At 37.9% G+C, this 16,788-nt stretch overlaps 1 pseudogene; it reads left to right on the forward strand.

Annotated features, from left to right (window-relative positions):
* The first annotated feature begins 1,934 nt into the window (after positions 1–1,934).
* Positions 1,935–16,371, forward strand: LOC120251938 (annotated as a pseudogene).
* The last annotated feature ends 417 nt before the right edge of the window (positions 16,372–16,788 follow it).

The raw sequence follows: 16,788 nt of genomic DNA on the forward strand, positions 1-16,788 counted from the left end.
TCCCCCTTCACCTTCTCGCATTGTTCACTGTTATTCAGCTTCAGCACATCAGACGATCAGCAAACATGAGCTCTCATCAACTTGCCTATGTTGTTTCCTCTTCTTTCTTCTTTCGCAAGGAGTAGTTTCACCCCCCTCCTTTCTTGTCTGAGGTTTTATCCTCTGAAGTTTCTTGAATGAAATCCTTTGTTAGCTTTTTCAAAAACATAAACTAAGTCTATAGCTTTTTTTTTAAAAAAAAATTCACCTATTATAAAGTATAATACCCAGTTTAGTCCCTCTACTATTTCAAAATGACCCTTTAGTCCTTCTATTATTTTTCATCCTCTAGGAGTCCCTATAGTATTAATTTTGGTGAAAAAAAGTCCTTCCGCTTAACACCCGTCACATTTCCCATTTGTGTGGCTAACATTAATGTCACGCAAACCATCCAACGGCCCTGAACGCCGCCGGTGCCTAGCTACCTACGACCAGCACTTGCACCCACCAACTTCGGCGACGCAGTCCACTAGCACCCCAATTATCTATGTTTTCATATAGCAATTGGTGGAGACAATTTGATATAGTCTTAGCTATGCGATAACTGGCAGCGGAGAAGTCTTAACTATTAGAGGATTTGTGCTTTTTTTTTTGGTAGGATTTAGCCTCAACACTATGTTTTGATATTAGCAAAGAGAGAAAAACAAAGTCATATAGATTTACTAAATGAAACAACAATATTGAAATAATAAAGTTCTTAGTAACAACTAACCTGAAGTAAATGTCAAGACACTGTCTTCTGATTTCCACATCTCTTGGAGGGAGAATCCACATTTAAGCTGAAATGAACAACATCATGCTTATGGCACCATAATTCAATTACCTTAAAAATGAAAAGTTGTAATCTTATCACCTTTGCTTGAACCAATTCCATGGAAGTGAGCAAGTTCTTCTCTAGGATATGTTGGGACGCATGCAATAGAGGCAAAGCCCAGTTCAACATTTTCTCAATATCTTTGGAAGAGTTGCCAAGCGACCCTTTGGGCCCTATGAGTACATGGGTCGCTGATAGAGCCTCACCGAGTGGTGAGAGTTCGATTCCCTACGTGACGCATTTCCTGGAAGTTGTAGAATAGTGGTTGTGTATGCGGTGGTTCCAGCTACGCGTGGTGCCCCATCCCCATTTATTCCACCTAGGGCACATGACGCCTGCAGTCTTTTGAGTGGGTTCGTCCCGCTTCTCTTTCCAAAAAAAAATATCTTTGGAAGAGTTTACAAATTGACAAGTCTTGAAAAGCTTTGCCATATGCTCCAAAAGGTCAATTCTATTATCATATCTTCTACAGTAGTATTCAACATCTAGGTTGATACTTCATTCACAGTTCCGCCCAAGTAACAACAAAACTAAGAGGCTTGACAAGTCTTGAAGAGCTTTGTCATACGCCGTAATTAACATGAAAATGAACAATGCTTGCCTAATCCGGGGATATTGAAGGAAGGATTGTCAAGTTGAGAAGGCTCTGCCTAGAAATTAAGGGTTGTTGGCAAAAACGGCCTCCTCATTGGCAGTGTTATTACTTGATCTAGTGGAGGTGTATCGGTAGGCGTTGGATGCTGGCGGCAGGAGTTCGAGGCCATGGTGGGTTGTAGCGTCGGTGGCCTCCTCTCATGGTTGGCTAGGTGCAAGATGGAGTGCAGAGAGGGACAAACATAATTTTACTTTCAAGTCCAAATTTTAATTTGGATCCAAACCTGATCACATAATGAGGACTATAATTAATTAACCATTAGCTAATAATGCTTGTTAGAAGAATAATTACATTCACAAGAATTTTGTGCATTATTTTATTATTTTTTTTAATCGCGATTAATGTCACATAAGTCGTGCATATGCGAAATGTGAAAGCTTTTAAGCGGATGAACTTTTTTTTTAAAAAATTGGATAATACAGAGAATCTGTGAAAAATAATAAAAGAAAGGATCCAATGATGATGGTTTTAAAGTGCATGAATCTACATGAACGGAGCCTCTGACCCATATATTTTAAGCCTTCTTGCTCTTGGCCGTTGACAACCATGGCGATCTCCAGGCCCCTCACATCCTCCATTGTTCCAGAGCTTGTACTCTCCTTCAAGTTCTCCGATGTTAGTTTCCATTTCGATCCATCTTTTCCTCTATTTCCCAACTGCTGCCATTGATCTCATGAATCTCTGTCTCTTCTTCTTTTGCAGACTGTTTTCTCTTACAGCGAGAGGTTTGATAGGGTTAGGGTTAGGGTTAGGGTTCATTGATTTTTTGATGATATTTTTGTCCAAATAGGTTGATTGGGATTGATGAATTGCTGGTTTTGTTGGTTGATTTTGATGAAGAGATGTGGCTTTGTATGCTCTTGGTGTCGGGGCTTGTGGTGGAGATGCTTTGGATGAGAAGGAGCTCAAGTATGTATACCATCAAGATGGGCAGCCCTTCATTCAGGTTTCCTTCTTGCTTCCTCCTTACTGGTACATGCTCCTCTAATTTGAGTATAATACCTGGCATGTCAAGCTAAAAAATTGAAGTCTTTGATGGAAAATTGAAGCTTATTGGAAATTGGTAATGCTGGGTTTGTTGATATCCAAATAACTGTAATTGACCAACATGTCAGTGCATTTTCCCTCTAATTTGAGTATTATATGTTTTATGTAATGCCTATAAATGTTGATTAGTTGATTGTTTGGTTTATGTACTGGAATTTTGGGGATATATTTTATGTAACGCATGATAGAAAAGGAGAGAGAGTAGGCTTTCTTAGGAGAAGGATTTTTGAATTCTTGATGGTTTTTTTCTGGTTGGCTTGTGGAATTTTTTCACTTGGTCAGTGTTAGCAAGAGACTAAGTCTCATTGATGGGGTTTTGTTCCTAAGTTTAAAGGAGAGGTAATATCTCTAGATTAATCTTCTTAATGATAGTGGATACTGGTTTCGCCATGCCCATGGTAGTCAGGGTTGGGTAAACCACATAATACCCAAGCACATATTTGTCTTATGGTTGTGCGGCTTATATCTATTCTTCTATTTCTATATATTCGTGCTGGATTGTAATTTGGGTGTTGCTAAAATTTGTAATTTTTTTTGGAATTTGTGATTGCCAGCTGTGATCAAATTGAAGCTTACAACAATTCTGAATATTGTGACATGTTAAGCTAGAAGTTGAAGTATTTTTGTTGTTTCTTCCCCTTTGCTAATACTTCTTCAGTTCTTCCTCTAGTTTTGAGCATGACTCGTCGCATTTTAAGCCAGAAATTGAATCCTTTGATAGAAAATGGAAGTTCTTGTTGCTCATTTTGATCAATGAAGTTGGAAATTATTCTGACGTTGCTTGTGCTTTTCCTACAAATCATGCTATATGAATTTGATATTTAAATCCTTACTAGTTATAGTATTTGTTTAGGTTTGTATGACAAACTGTAAGTTTGGACAAATGCAGGAGTTAGTAGTAGCGAACAAATAGGGATAGGAGGCTGAGTTCAAAAGTAATGAACTTACCTTGCTTTCAATACGCCTCTACAGGAAAATAATTGGCCATGTGGTATCAATCTTTGATTTCCCATAATTCTAGTATCATGTCTATGAGACAGATGTGTTGGGGTAAGATGTATGAGAAAAGACTTACAGGATTATGATTTTGATGTGATCAGTGCAATTAATATCACCAACTTAAGGGAAAATAGTTGCACAAAAGTAATGTCAATTAAGAAAAGGATATTGATACGGAATTTAATGAAGTTGAACAAGCAAGTGTTGTGACTAATTTTGCAAGAACTACATCAGCTTATGTCTTCAATTCCTCTTAATGCACTATGTAGAGTTCTCATTCTTTTTCCTCTTTAGTGAGTACAAAGACCATTTGCTATTGCAATTGAAATAAGATCGGAGCTTGGTGAGGGGATTATATTGGCCCAACTAGCACTTTAAATTAGCTGAGCAGCCGTAAAGATTGGTTAGTTAAGCTTGATCTCATTCTTCTCTGCCATTTTCAACTTTGTTCTTCTTTCTCCTATGCATCTCTCGATTCATAGCAGAAATCTCCAGATGATATGCCACTTTGTCCTAAAATTTTTCAATTAGCTATTGAATTTCTTTGTTCTTTTTCATCCTGCATTTTATGTTGTCAAGAATTTGCATCAGCTATTTGTCATATGAAATTGTAGAACATAGTTTCCATTATGTTTTTACTAATTAGGGCAAGGTTGAACTCTTCTAAATCAATTTCTCAAAGGCCAAATGGCAAATTTGCATTTAATTTCTTAAACCTTTCTACATGAACCTGATTTTAACTTTGTCAAGATTGTGAATCACCTGGTAAGATATAGAATGACATCTGCTTATGGAGAGATAGGAGAGTGTGCAATTAAGTGATTAAAAATGCTAGTCTTTCCTTGTTAAGAGAAATTAACCGTTCCAAGTGGTTGTTAACAATATGTGCCTAGCATTTTTGTTGAGCCTTTCTATCATTTTGGCTTTTACCTTTCCTTTTGATTCACTTATGCTTTAACCTAGCTTTTGTGAGAAGAATCAAATATTCTTATCCCAAATTTTTTTTTTAATGTAAACTGAATCTAAGTCTTGCTAACATATATTAAAGCCTTTAATTGCAGGTTCTGCCTACTTTTAGCACTACTTTTCCATATCAAAATAAACAAAACCTTGAAGTAGTGCCCGGCTTGTGGTAAGTCGCTAAATATGTTTGAGTTCTTTTGTACATTTTATCTGTTTATCGTATGACATCTTAGGGCCATAAATTTACCTTTATGAGATCAATTCGTATCTCATGGTCAAAAGTGAAAGTCTCACCAATATTTTCTTTTCAGTTTTGATCCGACACTGCTGCTTCACGGTCAACAATAGCTGGAGATCTACAAACCTTTCCCTTCTAATTGTTGTGTAAGAAATTCAATTGTGCCATTGCCAGTCTCTTAAATAATTTCTTTTCTTTCTAAACCTTGTACACATCCATAGCTGCCTTACTTTATTCTTCTTAATGTATTCTATATAATAGTAAGTTGTTTAGATAATTTTTTTTTATACTCATCTGATTTTCATTTTTTATTCCTTTTGGCCAAACTTTTTGTAGCCTGTATTCTTAACTATAGCTAATGCTACCCCGGTAGAAAAAAAAGGCATTTTTCCTTTCTTTATACTCATGTAAAATTTATATTTATGCATATACCCCTATAACCAAAAGTCAACTCAAATATTTTATAAAAAAATGTTTTTCACCCACTTCATTCACATTAGGAAATGAAAAGAGGGGAAAAAATCAATGATCAATCTCTAATTTTATAAAGTTTGTAATGTGGGTTTCAATCACAAGAGTATACAAGCAAATAAAAATGCTTTGTAGGGGTATATAAGCAAATGTGATTTATATGAGGATATATTAGCAATTATATGAGGAAAAAATCAATGATCAATCTCTAATTTTATAAAGTTAGTAATGTGAGTTTCAATCACAAGAGTATACAAGCAAATAAAAATGCTTTGTAGGGGTATATAAGCAAATGTGATTTATATGAGGATATATTAGCAATTACTCACTTTTAACGGGTATAATGATAAATTCTCTTCTAATTATAATGAGTGCTAAGCTTGCCCTGTATAAAATTTTGGGGCAGTGAACTTGCCAATAGGAAAGATTCAATTCTGTTTTTAGTATATTATGTCTTCAACTTGATGTTCAATAGGGTTCCTATCAGTTCATTTATTTCGGCTTGAGGGTATAGTAGATAAATCAATTAGGTTTAGATGTCATCATGCTGATAGCTCGGTTTGTTAGTGTTAAGGGTGTGGATGGGTTAGATTTGGGTTCTTGCAAAGCTGATTACACCCTACCTTAGGAAACATTATCTGGTTTTTTCTGGTTCCCAAGTTAATCTTCATACCATAAAGGGGGTATAAAACATTATATATTTGAAGGCTTTGAAGGAGCATGAGTCTATTTGAACTCAAGCAATATAAACAATGACAAATGCTGTAGAGAATAGAGGTAGGACATATTTCAAAAAACTGTAATCAAGGATATAGTCTGTGAAACAAATCTGAGGGAGCAGATGATTCAGAAAATAATGGAAACATAGACATCTACAAATCATGCATATATATGACTGCTCTTTATGTTTGAAGGTTGTTGAATGGGCTGTCTTTTAGTTTTTCAGTATACATAGAAGAAATATCCTGTGGAAAGTAGGCTGATGATGATTTCTACAAAAGGAGCTTTATTATTTTGCATGAATTCCGGTGTTGTCGAAGTTGAGAATTCTCTTAACTTCCTTCTTCCTTTGTCCTATGTTCCATTTGATGTTCCTCTTTCTCTAATCTTCTGTGCATACAAGGCCACACCATTTTTATACCCATTTTAAATGAAATAAAATAAACATTGGCGCAGTCACCGTTGTGTGGCTTAGAGATTCTGAATGGTGGTTAATTGTTAAGAACTTTTAGGCTGCCTTTTTTGCTTTTTCCAGCTGGACTGAATATTTTTTCAAATATTCGTTTTATTTTTTTATTTTTGAGAGTTTTAACATTCGATTTTCATGTACAGATCCAAAATAAAGTTGTAATTGCAGGTCTGCATGACAAAGGTCTGTATTTGTAAAAGCTTTTCATTGCTGTGGCACGCGCACACACTCTCACACAAGCACATGCACACGTGTGCACACAAACACAAAGGATACTAGTCTCTCACATTCTAAGATGGTCTTTGTTTGATCTTGTATCTCTAGGTAAAGCTGCCATAATTGAGCTTCAAACAACCAGTTATGATAAGGATTCTGGAGAAGCCTTGTGCATGAATAGGTTAGTATCTTTATTACTTGTTAAGTTCATAAAGTTAATAGAATATGAATAAGAACCTTTCCTCAATTGCTTCATATCTGCAGGAGTACAAGTTACTTGCGTGGTGCTGGTGGTTTCTCTAAGTCTTTTAAACCATATTCATATGCTGATTATCCAGCCAACCCGATTCTTCCTGTTAAGATTCCAAATTCTAAACCTTCCTTTGTTTACGAGGACGTTACCAAACAATCCCAGGCATGTCATCTTTCTTTGTTGTGATATTAACTGTCTGTTTTTATTCATTTGAGTTACAACACAAGCGTATATCAAACACGCAATCAACTTTACATTGGAAATAAATGATAAATCAAACGCTACTCTGATATAAATGTTATGAACATGGCAATAGGTGCAAGTCAGGATAATAGTGTTATTGGTGGACTGAAGTAATGTTTGCTCGAGAATCCATGTCTTCTAGCAGAATGTTTTCTGAGTATCATCTTTTATTCCACCTAGGGTGAAAGGATCTAAGTTCCAATGAAAGATCTTATACCTACCAAATCCCAATGTCAGTGACAAATATTTTTAAATAATTTGGAAAATTGTTTCGAGTATGTGTGATTATAGGTGTACATTTTCCTCTTTCATGTGATTATGTGGCTGCTATGTATTTCATAAAATGAGTTTTGATTGACCACTCAACAAGTATACTTCATGCACTCTTGATTAAATTGGCTCAAGTTTTTTGGTATTGACTGATGATTAGATTTATCACGTACTTTGATACTTAAATAGTTAATAATAGAATGTTCATCAGGAATAATGATCTTGTAATCATTGTGCTTCATTGCCTTCCTTTTCCCTTAAGCTAGGTCATTGTCTATGTTACTAGATCTAGCTTCATAGTGTTGGGGTCCTTGCACAACGGTGCCTTGTATTGATAAGACTTGCTTTTATTACCTTGGTTAAGGATCAATGTGGTTTTTCCACATAACTCTTTGGATTGCATGGTCATCCCTGTAGTGCTGTGTTGATGACCAATGACCCAACAATGACCATTTCCCAGGCCGTAGTTCATATTGCCATAATTACAACATGAGAATATATATATATATATATATATGTTGTGACACTTATTTGATTTCCCAGCATTGATGTCAGTTAAAATCCGCTTTCTGATGGTGAAAGTTATTTCTTCTTATAAAACTATGTGATTACATACAGTCTTCCACCCTTTTTTATTCCTATGTTGGGATAGGTTTTGGCAATAGCGAATGTTCGGGTGGGGAGGAAAACAATAACGATTGGATGATATTTGGTAGACCTCTTCTTTATTTCTCTATTCTTCATACCTCGAAGCATTGTTTTTCATATGAATTTCTCCATTTAGACATTCTTAAGCATGAGATCTTGACAACATAAGCTGTTGCAACATCATAGTACACACATCTTGAGATAACACAATTAGGACCCATAAAATTGCCTCAAGGAAGGATTGCATGCCAAACCATATACAACAAAATAGGCATACTCTAACCTAAACATCATAACAACTAAGGCATCAATCAGAATGCTCCCCTTCGATACTTAGTTCTTGAAAATCCATGAGAATTCTAGAGTATGGAAATCTTTACTTGCATAGTGCGTTGATTAATATATCCATTAGTTGATCTTGGATCTTCACATACTTTATTATCCACCACTTCTCAAATGAAATGAATATCAATCATGATGTGTTTTTTTTCACAGTTATGATTGATGAAATTTTTTGGGATGCATATGGGTATGTTTGTCAAGACATAATGATTTATATTAGTTTCGCGTTGTGTCTTCTAAAGTTCTTTTCAACCATAGTATTTGTTGTAAGCTATTATGGTTGGGAAAAAAATACTCCTACCATAAAACAGCAGTTTCTTGCTTCCTTCGTGCCCAAAAAAAAATGAACCTAGGAGAAAATGTATTGCTTGCCATACTTTCCATATTATCAAACACTAAAAGCCTGAACATTCTCATCATTGTTTCCTTTAAACAAGATGCAACATTTCTCAGTGCCTTGGTTTTACATTAATAACTACTCTTTTGCCCCAAAATTGGCCATTCTTGGTTTGTGCATGAATTGTGCTAACAACCTTGAACCATGTGTAGTATTTCCCCTTGTATTTACGAAGTATAGCAAATTTCCAAGTACTGCTTCTATATAAGGAGGCATAAGATTTTCAGTTTCATACTGTCATCTTCCTTTATTAGTATTCTTTTCACCGCCAAAGATACTCTGACCAAATCACATATTGCAATTCCTTTTTTTCCATTTTTTGAACAATACATGTCCCCATTATAAATTTCTTGTGAATAACAGAATGCATACTCATGTAATAAGTATGTCCAGGCACTTATTTACATGCTATCTGGTGGTTATCACCCATTACATTCAGATCCAATGGTTGCAAGGAATGCGGGGTAAGTATTAAGATGTTAATTTGTTATGAGAACTTAGTTTTAAAACAAGTTTGAAAAATATGACTACCAAATAATTTCCAATTTCTAAAGAGTGATATATATATAGAGGGAATATGTAAGTTTTTGTCATAAATGGTTCCCCGGCTAAGAAAGGTCATGTCCTCAATTGATTGTGCTTAAAGTGCAAACTCCTCTTCACTGTACTTCTAAATTGCAAGACAATATTATTCTCAGCCTCATTTTTAATTTCATTGGCAACAGGCATCGTCAGTTATCAAATGTGCTTTATATCTTACCACCATTTCTGAATTGTCGATAGGTTTGCCCGTCCAATTCTTCATGGCCTGTGCTCCCTTGGGTTCGTAGTTAGAGCTGTCATCAAGTTCTGCTGTAATGGAGAGAGAACCAACTTTGGTGAAAAGCATTTTTGGCCAATTCCTTTTGCATGTGTATCCAGGCGAGACTTTAATCACCAAAATGTGGCTCGAAAACGCTAGGTGAGATAAACGTTTATATATATATATATATATATATGCTCATTCTGTCTTTAACTTTCACTTCTTCAAGATCAAAAACTAACCGGAAAGTTCTTATGCGCAGAGTGATATATCAAACAAAGGTGAAAGAAAGAAACCAGCCAGTGTTGTCTGGCTATGTAATTCTCAAGCATGTCCATTCATCCTTGTAAATCATGGAGGTTGGAGGTTATAAGAAGCAAACCTGTTGTTCTGTGCATAAGTTTTTTTTTTTTTTGGGGGAAGGAGCTCATTAGAGCTATTTTATTGATAACAAACAAAAATTACACAAGAGTTTAAACAAATACAGACCCAAGCCAAAAGAAAACAGAAAAAAACAACACAAACAAAACAATAAAACAAACACACAAAAACAAAATAAAGATTACAAACTAATGCCGGACTTGAGGACTTGCTTCATGAGCCAGCGCGGTAGATCCTTACCCTGATGGAAGAGAGTGAGAGCATGGGAGTTAACTCCATGGATTGCCAGATTAGTGGCTACATTCATCCAGGCCATCGGAATAATGCAAACTCGTGGGAGATCAAAGCTGGAAAGATAATCGTTGATGCTGATGATTAACGGGTTCAATCGCCAAGCTTGAGGATCACAGCCATGTTTAATGATGTTGAAGAGCTCAGAGCAAGCAATGAAGATCGTTTTAACTTGGAGATCAGACGCATAGAGGCTGCCAAGTGCAATCAAAAGAGCTAAGGATTAAGCTTCAAGGGTTGATTCTGCAGAGATATTACAAAACCCTGCACACACAAACTGAGAGTAGCCATTAGTAAGATGAAAACCAGCACCATGGGTATTAGCCCCTCTATGACTCGTAGAAGCCACAAAAAGATAAGGCCCATCATTGATGGAAAAATTACTAAGTATGAGTTGCTTGCTGGAATTAAAGTTTGGAGATTGAGAGAACTCCCTGACATGGTTAATTGCTCTGATAGGAATGGATTGAAAGTCAGGAGATTCTTGACGAAATATAAGATTACACCGAGACTTCCAAATGAGCCAAGAGGTCACCCCAATTATGGACTGAACATACAAGTCATATTCAGGATGGTCCGGAGACAGCCAATTGCCAGTTGAGAACCCATCATGAAAGACAATTTGCTTACCAATATCATTACTAACCTGTTGCCAAACAAACTGTGATTTGGGACAAGAGTTGAATAGGTGCTCAACATTTTCAAAGTCAAGATTACAAATTTGCAAAAAGGTTTGAGTACCCAGATTCAACCTGTAAAGATACTCATATGTTTTAATACCATTATGCAAGAGTAACCAAATGAAGTGTTTAGGGCTCGGGAGCAACAGCATAAGCGCCAAAGGTTGCCCCAACCATTCCAAGTATCATAATTACCAATGTAATTGTTGAAATGGGTGTAAAACCATAGAGGCCACTTTGTGATTTTTGGACTTGGGGAACCGCACTCCATTTGTTATTAGCAACCGCTGTACACACGATTGAAAATGCAGGATAATCAAAGTTCAAGAATTCCCCAAAGATGGAGCTCATCAAAGGGATATTCAACACATCATCCAGAATCAAATCAGACATATTCAAATGGTCATAATCCACATGCATATTGAGATAGGTAGGCTTAAAAGCTAAAGGAATTTCAAAGTACCAAGAATCAAACATTATATTAGTAGCAGCAGGATAAAAATGATGAAGCCAAAGTTGAGGTTTAATGATATCAGCATTATGCCAAAGACCTCTAAAAAACCAAGAACAGTTCGTAGGAATAGAGTCAGTCCAGAAATTCACTTGCCCATACTTATGATATAAAATGTCCACCCATATGGCATCATGATGATTAAGATAACTAATAACATTTTTAGCCATTAAAGAGATTTTAGATGCACGCAAATTCCGGATCGAGAGACCCCCCTCAGTTCGTTTAAGTGTAATATCTGTCCAACTAACTGAGTTCATGCCTTTTCGATTGCCACTCTTTGACCAGAAGAAAGATCTAGCAACCTTTGTGATTCCATCAAGGATTGTATCAGGAACTGGGTACACAGACAAATAGTACACAGGGGTGGACAACAAGACAGAATTGATAAGAATTGCTTTACCAGCCATTGAGATTTTGGAGTGATTCCAAGAAGAAAGAGTATTTTCAGTTTTAGAAATCATCTTGGAAAAGTTAGAAAGCAATAATCTCTTGGGAGAGATCACCATCCCAAGATACTGAAAAGGAAAGCTGCCAATTTTATACCCAAGGATAGAACAGATGCTCTTTTTGAGTCTAGGGTTAAATCTAGAAGGAAAGAAAATATCCGACTTAGATTTATTAACACGTTGACCTGTGAGCTTACCATATATAGACAGACATAAATTGATGTTACGGGCAGCCTTCCTAGAAGCTAAAGTAATAAGAATTAAATCGTCCGCATACATAAGATGATTAAAATTTTTACTGAGGGAAGAATTGAAACCAGGAATCAAGTTATGTTGCATAGCAAAGTTAAGAATAGCAGTTAAATTTTGCGCAACAAGAATAAATAAATAAGAGGAGAGAGGGTCGCCCTGTCGAAGACCTCTGGAAGAATTAAACCAGTCAGTAGGTTGCTTGTTAATTAACAAAGAAAAGGAGGCAGACCTTAAGCATGTTTCAACCCAAGTAATCCAAATGCTAGGAAAATTCATCCGATAAAGAGTGGCAAGAATTGCATTCCAACTCATTGTATCATATGCCTTTTCTATATCCAGTTTCACTAACATCCTAGGGAGGTATGCAATCTCTCGATCCATCGAATGCACAATCTCTTGAAGAGCAACAATATTATCGAAAGGATTCCTATTAGCAAGAAAGCCACATTGTTCTCTACCAATCAAACGAGGTAGAACAGTTTTGAGCCGATTCGCTAAAATTTTTGAAATAATCTTGTAGCAAACATTGCAAAGCGAGATGGGACGATAATCAGAAACAGTTTTAGGATTAGTTTTTTTAGGAATGAGAGTGATGTAAGTACGGCCCCAAGAATTAGGGATGGTAGAATTGTTAAAGAAAAAGGATATAGCATTAAAGAGAGAATCTCCAACATCATTCCAGAAAAAACAATAAAATTCAGAATTGAAGCCGTCAGGTCCAGGACTCTTACCGGAAGGGAGGGATTTAAGAGCCTGATATACCTCAAGTTTGGTAACCTCCTTTGTGAGAACCACTCCTTCGGCAGTCGAGATCGAGGGAAGATCAGAGGGAAGCGCCTGAGAAATATCCATGACCGAGCTGTCCGAGGGATCGGCCCAAAGGTTCTTATAAAAGTCGCAGAACACTTTCTCTATGCCTTTCTGATCAGTAACAACAACTCCAACAACATTAGTAATAAGAGGAATAGCGTTAACATGATTGCGACAACGAATAGAATTATGAAAAAAATTAGTATTCATGTCACCCTGAAGAACCCACAACTGTCTCGCATGTTGAGCCCACTTAGTGGAGTTTTGCCGGTGCAAAGCAGTAAGACGATTATAGAGAGAAAAAAGAGCATTGTCAACAGCAGTTGGGTTACCATTTAGACCTTCTAACGCCTCAGCTTCTAGAATTTCCAATTCCAATTTATTGAAACTTGCCTCTAGAGAAGTCAGGCCCCTGTTCTTCCAAGTAATAAGATTAGACCGAGCACGAGAAAGAAGATGAGTGAAAGCATGCAATCGATTAGAATGAGGTATGAAAGACCAAGCTTCCCGAACTACATCATGACATTCAAGGTATTCAAGCCAAAAATTATCAAATCTAAAAATTTTCTTTTTGAGGGGCACACGATGGGTAAGAGTAAGAAGAAGAGGGGCATGGTCAGAAAAAAGCCTAGGAAGGTGTTTAATAATATAAGAGCCAAAAGAATCAATACTTAAGGGGTTAAACAAACAACGATCAAGCCGGGCATATTTCCTTGCATTGCCCGATTGATTGTTGCACCAAGTATAATTAGAACCTGCAAAATTAACCTCCATAAGATTATTAATAGCTATAAATTCAGAAAAAGCTCGGGCCTTGCGACGATAATAGATAGGAGATCCTCCCCGGTACTCAGAAGGAGAAGCAACTGCATTAAAGTCACCTATGAGAATCCAGGGGATAGTAATAGAAGCAAGACAGGAGAGCTCAAACCAAACAGCAGACTGTTCCTGAATGCGCGTGGAGTTGTAAATAGTAGAGATAATCCAGGACTCGTTCCTGCAGTTAGTGATTACTAAGTGTAAAACAAACCTGGATCAGACAATAGGAGTGACTTTGCCGATATGCCTCTGCCACGCCACAATGATTTCGCCAGAGTAACCTTCTGCAACAATGGCGGCCCAGGCCCAACACTTGCCAATTTTTGAATAGAACTTATCGAGCCGACCGTTATCAGCTCTGGTTTCCACTAGACAGAAGATGAGAGGCTTGAATTTCTTCATCAAAAATTTAATACGAGTGAAGGTATCCCGACTAGAGATGCCTCTGCAATTCCAACAGACAATATTAGTAATATTAGTGGAAAACATGAAAACAAATTGGATAAAAAGAGATCACCAAAAAACGACAGGAACTAAGAACATGAAGAAACTGAGAGAAGAACAAGGACAAAGTCCTCTTAATGGGAAGCACCCAAACCCTGAGCAGTCTCAACCCCCTGATCCATCTGACCTTTCTTATGGATGGATTCCGGATGCTGAGGTACCCTACGAACAAGGGTTTCCTTGCGAAGTCCTGACTGAAATTGATCCAATGTCATACAATCATCTGGTTCTTCCGGTCCTTCGTAATCAGACATCTCACTATCTTCATCCTCACCCTCCGATTCCTCTCCATCAGAATTACTCATAGGAAGATCAGAGTTCAATGACAAAGAGGGTGGGTTTAGAGCATCAGAGACTTGTTCCACTACCATGGCATGTGAAGAGATAAGAGATCCAGCAATAGGATCAGCAGATGTCTCTTCGGATGTCCTAAGTGTGGGTGGTGTGCCAACGGGATCCTGCAGGTGGGTCAACTTGGCTTTGGAACTCACAAAAGGCTTGGAACTAGCACCCGGGTCAGACATATTGGGCGGCCCGATGTCCCTCGGGACGTGGGATTCTCCACCCATTATGGTTCCCATGTCTTGAGAAGACAAAAAGGTGTCAACTCCATTAATACATGCCGCCTGATCAGGGGAGGGGCTCGAAGCACGCAAGAGACTTCCAAGGTGACCTCCCCTGCCACGAGAGGAGAAGCTGCCACGTGTCGAGTGGTTGTACCCAGAGCGAGGGGACGCTTCGAGTGTACCGTTGGAGGGCGCAGGGGCTTCCGCATGCGCCGCACGTGATACCGAAGAACCAGCACCACCTCTGGCACCACCGCGGCCTCCCCCACGTCCTCGCCGCCGGGAAACAATCATCCAAGGACCAAAGGACGTCTCTTCCGACTCATTGTTATAGTTCGTACCTTCAGGGGGCATCTGGTCGGTCCTTGCCTCCGAGCCATCGTTCATAGGATCCAAATCCACCATCGCCTCCTTCCCTTTCGGTTCACTATGAACCCGGTAAGGGGGTGGCGAGGAGCGGCTTTGTTCCATTGAACTCCGACGGTTGCACTGGTTCAACCCATGCCCCACCAGGCCACAGTGATAACAAAAGGTGGGCAACTTCTCATAAAGAACCACAACAAACACTCTATGAGCATCATCCCCAACCCAAAATCCTTGCTTCAGGGGTTTATTCAGATCAATCTCTACACATATTCTAGCATACTTAGACCTGGACAAAGAGCAAGTAAATTCGTCAATCTTTAATAAAGTTCCCAGAGAGCTAGCAATGAATTCCAGAGACTCCCCATCCCAGAACTCAACGGGAAGGTTGTGCAGCTGCACCCAAACTACAGCAGAAGATAGCTTGGCAAAGGCGGGTTCAAAGAAGGGTTTCCATGGAGCAAGTTGAAGGACAGCACCATTCACTCCCCAGGGACCCTCAAACAGGAGTTTCTGAGAAACTTCATGAGATTCACATCGGAACAAAAGATATCCGTTAGGAAGATCGGAGATGGATATTTCGCCAAACTCCTGCCATCTGGTGAGAAGAACAGTCTTGATTTGTTCGAAGATGGGGGGTTTTCCAAAGAACTTTCCAATCAGCGAGTGTTGGAATCGGAGACGAGCACGGGCCACAGAGTCACTGTCAAAACGAATGAACTCAGACGTTGAAGCCTTTAGCTTGCGCAGCACTGGACCCTCGACAAGTGGAGAAGGATTGGAAGGACGGTTTTTAACTGCAGCCGCTATCTCCGCCCATGAGGGCGGGGAGGGGATGGGAGGTGGTCCCCCGCTTGCCATGGCAAGAGGGGAAAAAGAACAGGGATGGCTCAGGGAACAAGGGGATGGGGGAAGACTAAGAAATTTTGAACCGTTAAGGAATATCAGAATTTTAACAGCAAAATATGTAATTCATAAGGTAAAATAAAGTGGCATTCTGTGCATAAGTTTGTGGCCTCTTTTGGGTGAATAATATGAATTTTTAGAGTATTTTGTATTTTGTTATTTAATAATGTCAGTCTTATCAGGTATTGTACTAGGGCTGGATTTGACCCTTTGTTTTTATTACTAAGGTCTCCTAAACAGGTATGTATTTTTGTATGTGTATAATATTGAAATTATGATATTATACTTTTATGCATGATACTTATTTTATTGCTAAAATTAGCAAAAGAAAACCAATAGTTTTGGGGCACGTACCATAATGTTTTTTTTGTTTTTTTTTTTTGTTTTTGTTGCGCTAAATCTTTGCATTGAAGTTATTATTACATAACTTTTTTGGACAAAATTTAGCCATACATACATAATAACTATTGCAGTTTTTTAAAATGAAGTCATGGTGCAATTTGAAAGTTGAACTTGGAATGTTTTTCAACACTCTTCTCTCATTAAATTTAACGGAGTTAGTGCTGATGAGCGACTGCAGCCGGCCTGAGATGGATTGGCTTCTAAGTGCATTACCGACGAGGAAAACAAATATTTTATTTTATTTTTTTTGTAAATTTAAAAAATCACA

Source organism: Dioscorea cayenensis, chromosome 20 (assembly GCF_009730915.1).
Source record: "Dioscorea cayenensis subsp. rotundata cultivar TDr96_F1 chromosome 20, TDr96_F1_v2_PseudoChromosome.rev07_lg8_w22 25.fasta, whole genome shotgun sequence".
NCBI classification, from domain to species: Eukaryota; Viridiplantae; Streptophyta; class Magnoliopsida; order Dioscoreales; family Dioscoreaceae; genus Dioscorea; species Dioscorea cayenensis.